Genomic DNA, 12,416 nt, shown 5'->3' on the forward strand with positions numbered 1-12,416 from the left:
GCCCCTCACACGTATTGTTACTTATTTTGGCATCGATCCAGCTGATGTCATCATGTCTATGCATGTGCTGATGTCAGCATATCAATTGCCTCTATATGTGTGCTATGTTTGAAGTAAATTGAAACAAAATTGATGTTTTTATAGACATTTGAAATTTCACCTATTATAAGGAAATGAGAGAACAAAAAAGGATTAAAAAATTTATAAAAAATTTGAACTTCGACCGACTTTTCCCAAAATGTAATCACATCTATTCTGAGTCACTGGCTATCTATAAACCCAATTTGGTACAAATTCAACCAACAGTTTTGCTACTACAGACATTAGAAATTTTGCCCGTAATAAGTAAATGCAGAAAAAAAAAGATTTTAAAAATTCTTTAAAAATTTGAACTTAGACCTACTTTTCCCAAAATATAATGAGATCTATTCTGAGTCACTGGCAATCTATAAACCCAATTTGGTATCAATTCAACCAATAGTTTTGCTGCTAGAGTTAACAATCAAACAAACAAACAAATCGAACCAAAAACAATACCCCTTGCCTCCTCTTTGGGGGGTAATAACTACAGCTGTGTATTGGCATAATCTGGCGATATGATACAAAACACAATACTAGGATTACGATACGATATATCATGACATATCATGATACTGTTAAAAAAGAAATTTTTGTTTCTTTTTTTTTTAATGATTATTTCCTTGAAGAATTGAATTACACCAGAAATATGCACAAATACTAATCACATTTTTATTTGATCACAACAGGATCTAATGCTATATCACAAAATGTTCCTGTGTTAAAACTTAAATTATGTTTTACAGACATTACAGTTTAAGATCCTGTTCAAATGTTCATATTCTATTAGTTCAGAACTAACATCATAACATTATTTTAGTACAATCCCAACAAAGGAACTAACATTATTTAATAAGAGTGTTAAATAATAATAAATAAAATATAAACAAAAAAGAAAAACAAAATGAACCTCCACAATATCTGCATTTGAGTAAATACCTAAAAATATCGATACAGTACTTTTTATTATCGATACAGTATTGTGAAATGAAATCTTGCGATATATTGCAGAGCTGATATTTTCTTACATCCCTAGTAATAACGCCTCTTGAATGCATTAAAAGGAAAGTAACAGGTATGTTGTAAAAATGTAAGGAGTAGAATGTCCACATGTTTGCATTAAAATGAAAAGAACATGCAAAATAATGTACAGATACCTGAAATATCTGCTTAGCTTCAGTGCTTTTTACTTCCCTGTGGTCCATCTGACAAGCATATATATTATCTAATCAAAACCCAAGCTTACACATTAGTAGCTACTGTAAAAATGACAATTCAATTATAAAACTGAAATACATCATCTTTACGCTTTGCCTTTTCTCAGATTCATGGTTTCTGACAGAATTATAAGCAAGAAAGAGAACATTATGTATTATAACACAGTTGCCTACATGCTCAGCTCCATTCAGACACTAGAGGGGCGATGAGATGTGCAGACCTCCACCAAGGCTGAGATGTTTGATTTGATGTTAAGTATCTTTGGGAATCTTTGAGAATTAAAACACAGAAAAAGTGAAAAAAGTGGTTTCCTGTGTATGGAGACTGTCATGTTACTAGATTAGCGCCAAATAAATAATGCCTTTTTTTGATGATGGGGGGGGTAAATCAACATATATCACACACTGAACCTTTAACTCTCAGACGTCACTATAATTAACTTCCCTCTTGAGTCGTTGAGGACAAAAATGATCACTTCCAAAAAAACTGCTATGAAAACTTTACAGATTAATTTTTTTTTTTTTTTAATCACAATTAATATTATGATGAATTTGAATTAATTCCATTATTACATAATTACTTCAAATGATCAAGCTAGATTTTAAAAGGTTGAAATCCTTAAAATGATTGAATGTGTGGTAGTTTTGGGTTGAAGTTTAAGAGATTTATGCAGAAAAAAAATATGAAACTGTTAAGTTTTAACCACATTTTTTTGCTATTATTTTTGGAAGTGGACATTTCTGCTCTGAATGATTCAAGAGGGTAGTTATTTTTTTTCAGTGTTCTGATGATCCTTTAGAAAAATGTAATTAAATTTAATTACAATTCTACAAAAAATTGTGTATAACCACTAACACAACTAAAATGATGACCAGATGAAGAGGAAAATGGACAAAAATCAGGTCAGATTGAGTCAGTCTCTTTTATTCCTTTTTTTTTTTTTTTTTGATGGAATATTAGGATCTATGTAAACCCAGATAATGCATGAAACATGTGAGCCGGTGTGATCAATCAAAATAATGTTAATGGTTCTTTTTAAAGCCCAAAAACAGCAACATCTCCTATAACAATCACCAAAACATTAACACAATTTCACATAAAGTGCTTAGTGCTGTATCCATATTGTTATTATTTTAATCCACTGAAACAAGATGTTCTGCTTTCATGTTCAGTCATAGAAAAAACAAAAAAAATCTGCCATGAAATGTGCTCTCCTTTATCTCTTTCTATGTACAGCTTTGACTTACTCAGCAGAGAATGCAGGCCATGCAACTGGAGCAGTAAAATGAGTCACCTATTTCTTCTTCCTTATCCACTTCATGAGTAATTTAGACAAGTTGTGCTTCACACTATGGGCAACCAAACATGAGGCACATCTTCCTCCAAGCAAAGACACTGGAATTCAAAAACAAAACCAAAAAAAAAAAACATGCATTCAAACCCCGCTGCTCTGCAAAGCACCATTATTTTGTTGCCTTCACCCGTGGATGACAAATTAGTATTCAGACTGGCTACATTTAGACTACAGTTGTTGTTAGAGTGAAGCGTCGTGCCCATACTAATTCAGCTGGAGAATGTTCAAGTTTCCTAAGTAGGCCTCAAAAAAAAATAAATAAATAAATGTTGAAAAATAAATGTGTTGAATTGGCCTTCACTTTCTCCCCGGCACATTTGCAGCGCTGTCGTCAAACACATTAAGGGGTGTGGGAGACAGCTCATGTTTTGACACAGTTGCCGAACATGTTTTTAGGCGAACATCAAAGTCTTCTCTATGGCAACACGGTCAACTGTCACCAGCCTAATTAAAATGCTATGTTTGCTTTGGAGAGAGGGATGCATACATCAACTGAAATCATTAGAAGCAGCTAAAATACTAAGGTGCCAAACTGCTTTGTCTCATGTTTGTTCGGCTTCACTTTTGAAGGAGCTCAGCCAAAACAAACTCTCCAAGGCCGACTCTTTTTCTTACATCTTTAAGGTTTTTTTTTTATTCACGAGTTTTCGGCTGTGCAATGACATCAGATTACTCAAACAAATGGTCACACAAGATGCAACTGCAGGTGTTGGGTTCGCTTGTGGAAAGAAACAGGAAAAAGCTTTGAGGTATTTTACTCAGATGTGTTTCAACCTTTATCGGGCAAGTGATTATTTTTGGTAATTTCCGAATACATTAAAAGACAGTGACCTCAACAGTTACAGTGAGGACAGTGAGGCAACAATCTCAGGTCCAATGTGGTCTACAGGGTCTGTAAGGTCCACCTCTGCATGAACAGTGAGTGGACCTGCTTTGTTAGGTACCATGAAGTAATGGTACTAATGTAATCATTTGTAATAGCAACAATGAGATATTCAGGGTGCCATAAAACAGAGGGAGGTGATGTTTTTTTTTTTGTTTTTTTTTTTGTTGGAGCAGTGGTGGTGGTGGTGGGGTGCAGTTATATACATGGGGTACGGTCCATAACTAATGCCGCGTTTCCACTGCATGGTATCGCCTCGACTCCACTCAACTCGGCTTGGCCTTTTTGCGTTTCCATTATGAAAAAGGACCTGGAATCTGGTACCTGGTACTAGTTTTTTGGTATCACCTCCGCCGGGGTTCCAAGCAATACTAAACTGTGACGAATAACACTGCAGACCACTGATTGGTCTGTTTTCTCTGTGACCCACCGTTTTACAAAAAACAGATGCGGAAGTTGTCAGTAAATATAGCGGTAGGTTAATCCACATGATAACAGCCCAAAACTACACCATGGTCGGTCGAGGAGATTCAGTCTTTGGTGGCCGACATAAAAATTCAGATGAGACAACACGCAACAAGTGAGTTTATCAGCAACTCTCTGAACAGACGACACAGAAATAACGCGCCGCATCGCTATGATGTCCAGGTACTGTAAGGTCAGTAGTATCCTGTAATGGAAACAGTCTCCAGGAATATCAAGTTGAGTCGAGCTGAACCGAGCCGAGGCGAGTCAAGCTGGTTCCATGTAGTGAAAACACGGCATATCGTAACAAACGCTGTCGTGAAACAAAAGTGAAACATTACATACTTTCAACGTCCAACTCTCGGGGTTTGTTCCTTTATTATACAGCAGATCTTACACGAAATTTTCACAACTTCTAACCTGTATCAACTGGACAGACAAATGCTGGGCCCCATGAATTTGTCACATTTTTCCTCCCTTTACGGCGCCCCAGTGCATGGAGACGTTCGGGAATTCTGAGACTGCAGACAGTTCGGTTCAGGTGAACATTAGTGCCAGTAATGTAGGATATAGGTGTAAGAAAACTGTCACAACCTGCCTGTTATTTACATTGGTTGGTTGTCCCCCCCCCCAAAGGATGAAATTCATTGAGCAGAAGTAGGAATGTAAAAACCAGAGGGGGGGGTTGATCCCTCCCCCCCAACAAATCACACCCTGGAGATATTTATGATATAATTATGTGTAATAGCAACAATGAGATATTCTTGAGCAAACTTTAATCAATTTTTACTTGATGGCTGCCTTGGTCCCTGTTTTTGTCTGTTTGTGTGCACTGTGTGTTGTTGCTTGTTTCTGTTTTTGTATATTTTACTTCAGTTATGGTATTATGTTATCCATAAGCTATTTTTTACCTCTGCCAAGGAGGTTATGTTTTTGTCAGTGTTGGTTTGTCTGTCTGTCTCTTTGTGTGCAAAATAACTCAAAAAGTTGTGGATGGATTTGGATGAAAATTTCAGGAAATGTTGATACTGGCACAAGGAACAAATGATTACATTTTGGTGGTGATCGGGGGTGGGGGGGCCACTGATCTGCCTTGGCGGAGGCCTGCGCCCTACGAGTGCTTTTCTAGAAAAGACAGCGCAGACCTCCGCCAAGGCAGATCAATGCCCCCCCCACACACACACACACACACACACACACACCCCTGATCACCACCAAAATTTAATCATTTGTTCCTTGTGCCAGTATCAACATTTCCTGAAATTTTCATCCAAATCCAGGGCACTGATCTACCTTAGCAGAGGTCTGCGCTCTCTGAGTGCTTCTAGTTTTTTTTTCTTTTACCTGCCAATGGGACTCGAGATGGAAATTAACTGTATGGCTATAGTCTTTCATATTAACATATAAATGTTCATTAATACAAATTGTCCCATTTGAAAAATAAATAAATAATTTATTAATTCATTCGTTCATTCATTAAGTAATGATGTTCAGAGTGATAATGTGTATGTTGGCAGATGTCTGTATTTGCACTGATGTTGTTGTAATGTTCTAAAAGTGATGTTCTGATGTTCTAAAATACATGTTCCTTTCACATTACATGTGTTTTTCTTGATTTTCTTTTCTTCTTTTTTTTGCCACATACAGGTAAGGAACCAAATATGGTAACTTCATTTACCTTGTTTTTGTACCTAACAATAAAAAAATTGAACATTTTTACAAAAGTAATAAACTCTTGTTATATCCTCCAATAACAAACCAAGGTTGAAATGTTGAATTTCAGAGTATTTCTATGAGTGTCATATAAAGGGTTAAGATGGCACAAAGTGGACACCTCCAAGTGTCGGCAATTTGAAAATGAATGATTTATAAAAGGCACTTCAATTATTTTCAGGAGTGAGAATGAGAGTTGTCCACTTTATGTTAGCAATAAGTGTTAGTGTCTGTTTGATAGTCATTAAATCTCAATGATATGAGCTCAAAAGTCAGAGTCTGGACCTGCAGCTACAACCAAACGCTCACTTTCAGTGAATGTCATTAGTCTGCCTTCCTTCCCTCGTCGATGTCCCCATTTTATCTTAATGGTGCTTGGCGTACTGATAGTGAGAGTGTGATTGGATTATTAGCCACAATTAAGGACAGGCTAGCAAATGGCTTTCAATGAGGCATTAACTATCAGAGGAGAGTAGACAGCCTGTGGAAGAGGACAATGTGGGCTTTAAAGGAGCGACGACAGATGTGTTCGTCTGGAAAATGTCGACGTTGAATGCTGTTCGTGGTTCTCTGCACACCTGGCTGTTCACATACGCACACACACTATAGAACATGCATACACTGACATAAAAAAAAAAACATCTACTCACATACACTTAAGCTGTCCCAGACCCGTGTGAGTGCTCTGACGATGAATTAGCTTACAGATATCTATGCCAGTCATTGAGACTTTTAGAGTCTTTATAAAAACAAGACAGTCTGTCTGTTTTTACTCCGGTCTTGCATCATAATCTTTTACCCATCTCATTTTTTATTACAGAGAAACACAGCCATTGTACAGCATTCATAATGTAGCTATTCATTGATATACAGCACGCGTTGTGGTGATTTACGTGAAGGAATAAAACGTTCAGGCTGTTACCAAGCCAGCGGACAACCAGAGTAACTCGATCATTAGGTTACGCCCTGTATGAGCTGCTGCAGATTCTTTTTATGGTGCATTAGGGACGACACATTTATGCCCTTAAAGTATAGGAGACACTACCGGTTGGATCTTTTGATTGAAATCATATTTTAAGAGCAGAATAGACTGTAAAAATCCCAGCTAATACAAGGTGAGAGATACGAGATGTATAAGCTGTAAAGATGATCACATAATCATGTTTACGTCATGCACTCACAGATATGAAACATTTCCTTTTGACTGTCAGCCTCTGTCATTATCAGATTATTCTTTTTCATAGTATCAGCTGTTAAGAACTACTATGTCTAGTGCATGTCGGGCACAGTGCGGTATTACATTTATAAGTTTTCTTTTTGACTGAAGTGTTGCTTTGATGATTGGATTCATCATATTACAGAAATTTTCTTACAAGGTCATTTTCTCCCATATATTTCATTCCTATGTAATGAAACCTGCAACTCCGGTTACATTTGCAAACTGCAACTTGATATTGTTGCAGGAAAATATAATTTATCATTAGTGGCTTTTCCATTGGACATATGCAGAAAATTTCACAGATATTTACTAAATGTTGAAAGAACAGAAGTGCGTAATGTTAATTTTTCCATTAAATCACAGATGCGATGATTTGTTTATATATTAGCACAAGATGACACGTGAAGTCATTCCATAAACATGGTGACGAATGTAAATATTGTGTTGATTTTTATTATATATTACCCCTCTATCCCGTACTAAATTCAAAAAATGATTTGGTTTTCTGGTGTGTCCACACATACTGCGCCATGTTGTTTTTTTTAAAATTCTTCTTTATCGCTTGTTGTAACATCTGTCAACATCCAGTTTTTTTTTTTTATTCACATGACTCTAGTTGCGGAACAAGATCTTTCCATTGCAGTTTTGCACGATATATCAATTGCACGATGCCTGACAAAAACAAACGAAAATATAATATAACGCAAACATGTCTAACAAATTGGTAATTCCTTTTCAAAATTGGCAAAATTTTGCCTCCTTCCTCAATAATGACAATCTTGTAGTGTCACTGGAAAGGCCTCTGGTGAATGAATTCCTCACCCCCGGTGGATTATCAGTGTATTGCATGTATCTAATTGTATACATCAGGTTTTTCAAGAAAAAAAATCTCACACTGATCATGTAGTGGGCTTCAAAACTCATGTATCAAATATGGTATGTTTGGCGTTATAGGGTTAAGTATATAGGGATGTAATAAACACATGAGATAGCTACAGATAAAGACAGAACATGTTAATTCTCCTCAGATCAAATGGAACATACAGCTTTGGGCCCCCTGATGGCTTGGGGGCCCTAAGCATTCTCCTGTAGAAAGAAATGGCCCTGATCACTATTATATACTAACATTCCGTGTGTTTACATGACAACTTTTATTCCTGGTGTAACCTGATTAAAGGTTAGATCCTATTTCAGATGCCCATGTAAACACCTTATTCCAGTTGGAAAAGAAAAGTTTGGATTAAATTTAAACCCAATTAAAGTCACTGGTTTAATCCCCTTTTAATTCCGACCTAAATTATTCATTGGACATGTAAACCCTTTATTCCGTTTGGATTTTATTCCTGCCATTCTGCTCATGCTCGTCTTGTCCTGTCATGATGACAGCGGAAGAATATGCAATGCAGTATTATCAACCCAAACCGTTCAAGTGGGCTATTCTGATGGGATCTACCAGCCTCTAAAACCCTGACGGAATAGTTCACCACTTGTTTTTTTTTTTATTTATTCATTTGTCATGCACTAATGAGTTCAATAAATGGGCAAATCAGTTTGTACTGCAGTGCACCGATTGCCTAGTTCTCACAGCCCTTCCGTTAACTTAGCTTAGCCTAGCTTAGCATAATCACTTCATTCCTATGGTCAGACGTAGCCAGGCTTTTATAGGTGATTTGTAGTATTTTATGAGTGATTTTGTGAAATTCAGTTCTCCCTAATCATTCCTTTAGTCCGGTGGGGTCAATATGATCTCAAATTTAGGCTCAAATCATGGCCATGTGACTGACTGCAGTAAGAAAATCTTGGGAAATAAAAACTAATGCAAAGGTAAAACTGTAAACCAAAGCTAATTTAGCGCATGCATCCCTTCCAACAAAAAGATTTTCCAACTTCCATCAACACAGCAGTCCCCAGATTGTATGAGTGCAGTAAGTCGCGGATCTAAAGAAATAATTAGGGAGAATCGGATTTCACAAAATCACTTACAAAAGACAACAAATCACCTTTAAAAAACTGGCTACGTGTAACCATGGAAATGCAGTGACTATGCTAAGCTAAGCTAACAGAAGGGCTGCGAGAACCGAATAAACATTTCTCATGTAAACCTTTATTCAGGTTTAACATTTCCATGTAAACAGAAGAGAAAGTACTTTCGTTCTGAATTAATTTCTTCTGGAAAAATAAATTGAATTTAAAAAACATCATGTAACCGTACCCAGTAACACTGCCTTTTCTGATTTGACACTGGTTTTGATTACATGATCTCCACTCTGTCCCTCATTCATTAAGCAAAGAAGAAGTGACTTTGACCTGCTTATTTATAAAGAACAAGCAAGAAATGTTTCATACTTTGGAAATAATGGAGAGTACTTGGTAACGCAGCTCAATGCTGAGTTCCAAAGAGCATCAGCTGGACCCCAAAATGTCAAATGCAAATGCATCTGCTCAGGTATTCGGACTCTTGCTGCTGTCTGTGTTTTTCTCCCTCTTTTATTCTGTCAATCAGTTGGATTCAGGACCCCCTCCCATCCCTCCATTACACTGCATACCTGTTTTTCCCAGAGGGACCTAACACTCCGGTGTCAGTCTTTTCCATCGCCTTCGCTCGGCTCTATGCGTCACTGCCACTCGGTCTCTTTCTCTAAAGCACCTGAAGCACAAAGCCCATATTGTGTGGCTCACAATAAGGTGTTTAAATTTTCAATAGTTCTGCCTCACACTGCCACAGGTTAGCGTTCTGGAAAGAGGAAAAAAACAAAACTCAAAATACAGTATTTGATCTGCACCTAGTATAACCCTGCACACATATACACATGTGATATCAAAGTGCATTATTTACCTCTTGTTTGCTTCAAAGCTTGATTACATCTTCTCAAACCTTCTCTTGTCATTATTTCATCCATGATTCATTTTCAGTTTATTTAGTTTCATGCTTTAGCTTCATATTTTGTTTTGACTTCTCAGGATCAATCATTAAATAGTGTCCAGCAGATTATCAGACAGCTCATGGGCCTATGTGTATTAATGCTTCAGGCTTCATTTGGATGCAACACAACAGGAATCTCATGCACTGCAAAGCAAATAAATGAAAAACACCATATAATGAGTGAAGTTTCTCCACCGTGACAGCCTAGTTTAAAGCTCTTGCTATCAATGTAATATATGTCTGGGAATGAATGATTCTGTGTTTTCACAGCCCAGACTCACAGTACTATAACTAGTCTTTGGAGTTCTTTAAACTGCAGGATTTGATCCAAAGTCTGCTCACTATATCCTTTTCAAAGTATCTCAAAGTATGATTAATAGTTAAAAAGATACACCGACAGAAAAATGTTCTGTTCTGATTCTTATGAAACAATCGTCTGTGATCTCTGGGTCGTGTCTCCGGAAACAGGTTCAGCAAAGTCTGAAACTGAGATTAACGCTTTAATCTCCCCGACCTGTCCACAATGATACAGTTATTTTTCTAAGTTTTTTTTCCCCCTTTTCATAAAAACAGAGAGAGAAATATTACCAAATTTACTGCCAGACCTTCCGGTTATATTGGACACAGCAGAAGTTGAGGCTTTATTTTGTACAGATTTCCAAGTGTACAAGGTGAACTCAGGAACACCCCCACAGTAACTGTATCTACCGTAGTAGTTCATTTACTGCACATTTGTGGACACTCTTAGCATTTACATCTTTCCATATATGTCTTCATATGAGTGTGGTGTTGCATATTCATACTAGGTTAATTTTCAGGCTGTGGCAAAAAACTCTGATGTACATCGCACTTCAGAAAGGCTCAAGACAATGACTCTTGAGTCAACATTACAGGACTAGCAGATAATAGTCTAGAACAGTGGTTCTCAACTGGTCTGGCTTCAGGACCCATTATCACTCCTCAATGACAAGCCGTGACCCAAATTGATGCTTGCCAGACGCTTCGCACCCAGGCGGTTCACCTGCTCTGGTTCGCACTAGAAGTCTGGACGTTTTGCCTCCCCTGTCAAGACGTTTCACCTCACAGGCCTACTGGGCATAATTAGCATTGGTTTCTTATCATCTGGTGAGGGTGGCAAGGGGTAATCTCTGTAAGCCCTCCCCCCAAAACTGAAACTCAGCTCTACAATTTTATAGTGATTTTGATGCTTCATTCATGGAATTGCACATTTTAAACTCATCCCCCAGTACATTAACGTTTACATTAATTAGTTTAGAAGAAGATATTCTGAATGTGTATAAGATAAATTATGTTAATTTCAAGATCATGAGATCTACATCACAAATGACATGTGAAATGTTACTTTCAAAGTTATTGGGGGACAAACTAATGAAACTATTCATCTCATCAACACATTGAGGTTGGATTTCAATCACGTCACAGTGTCAAATCTGTCATGTGAAAATAAAATGTTAATAATTTTATTAAGGTTGAATAAAGAATTGGTTGGAAACCTAACATGCACCTAGGGATGGGAATCGATAAGAATTTAACGATTCTGATTCCATTATCGATTTTGCTTATCAATCCGATTCCTTATTGATTCTCTTATCGATTCTCATTGGGTGAGGGAATAAAAGAGTACAAACTGGTGTGTTTGCATGAACTGTCTTTTATATTTCCATCTCAGCACAGAAAATATAACATATACTATATGTACAAATAACAATAATAACAGATGACGCCGGGCCAGTTTGGGGGGGCGTGTACAGTGAAAGTGAAACTAAAGACGCTTTACTAATTCCTCTATTGCCGCATTTCCACTATGTGGAACCGGCTTGGCTTGACCCGTCTCCCATTGTTGTGCACCTCATTTCCTTTCCTCTACCTTCGGAAACTTGTATTTGTGGGAGTACGATGTTTGTTGCCCGCACCGGAACTGGGCCCGGATGATGGCCTGGTATTCACTCTGCCGCTAGATTCACAAGCACCGCTAAGTAGCAAATCAAATGAATCACATGCTGTGGACAAATGTTTGAGCAGATTGGAGGGATTCCACCCTTTTGAAGAAATGGAAGCTTTGACAGTGTTCCAGTGGACCTGGTGTCGTCTTTTTAGACCGTTTCTGCCTCAACACCATGTTGGCTGCATTCTGACCAAAACAATGCAGCGTACGCGTGACGTCATCACGCATGCACAACGAAGGCAGATTCAATAAGCAGAATCGTTAAGCAGGCAGGCAAACGATTCCAAGGAATCAAGCTACTGGGATCCGGTTCTCAAAAAGAACCAGTTCCCGATTCCCATTCCTATATGCACCTCTATAAATATTAATAAGATGTAGTTTAAATTAATTAGTTTGGAAGAAGACATTCTAAATATGTATAAGATAACTCGAAATGTCTTTATCCCAGGGTTTGAAACATCCAGGCTGGGTGCAAAACGTCTCATGCTCCAAATGTCCAGGGTCCGGTAAGACCCGCACCCAAATTGATAACAGTTAAACTTCTCAAATTTATTGAATGAAAAAATGGTGTATTTTGAACCTTGAGATAATACAGAA

Source organism: Sphaeramia orbicularis, chromosome 21 (genome assembly GCF_902148855.1).
Source record: "Sphaeramia orbicularis chromosome 21, fSphaOr1.1, whole genome shotgun sequence".
Classification (NCBI taxonomy): Eukaryota; Metazoa; Chordata; class Actinopteri; order Kurtiformes; family Apogonidae; genus Sphaeramia; species Sphaeramia orbicularis.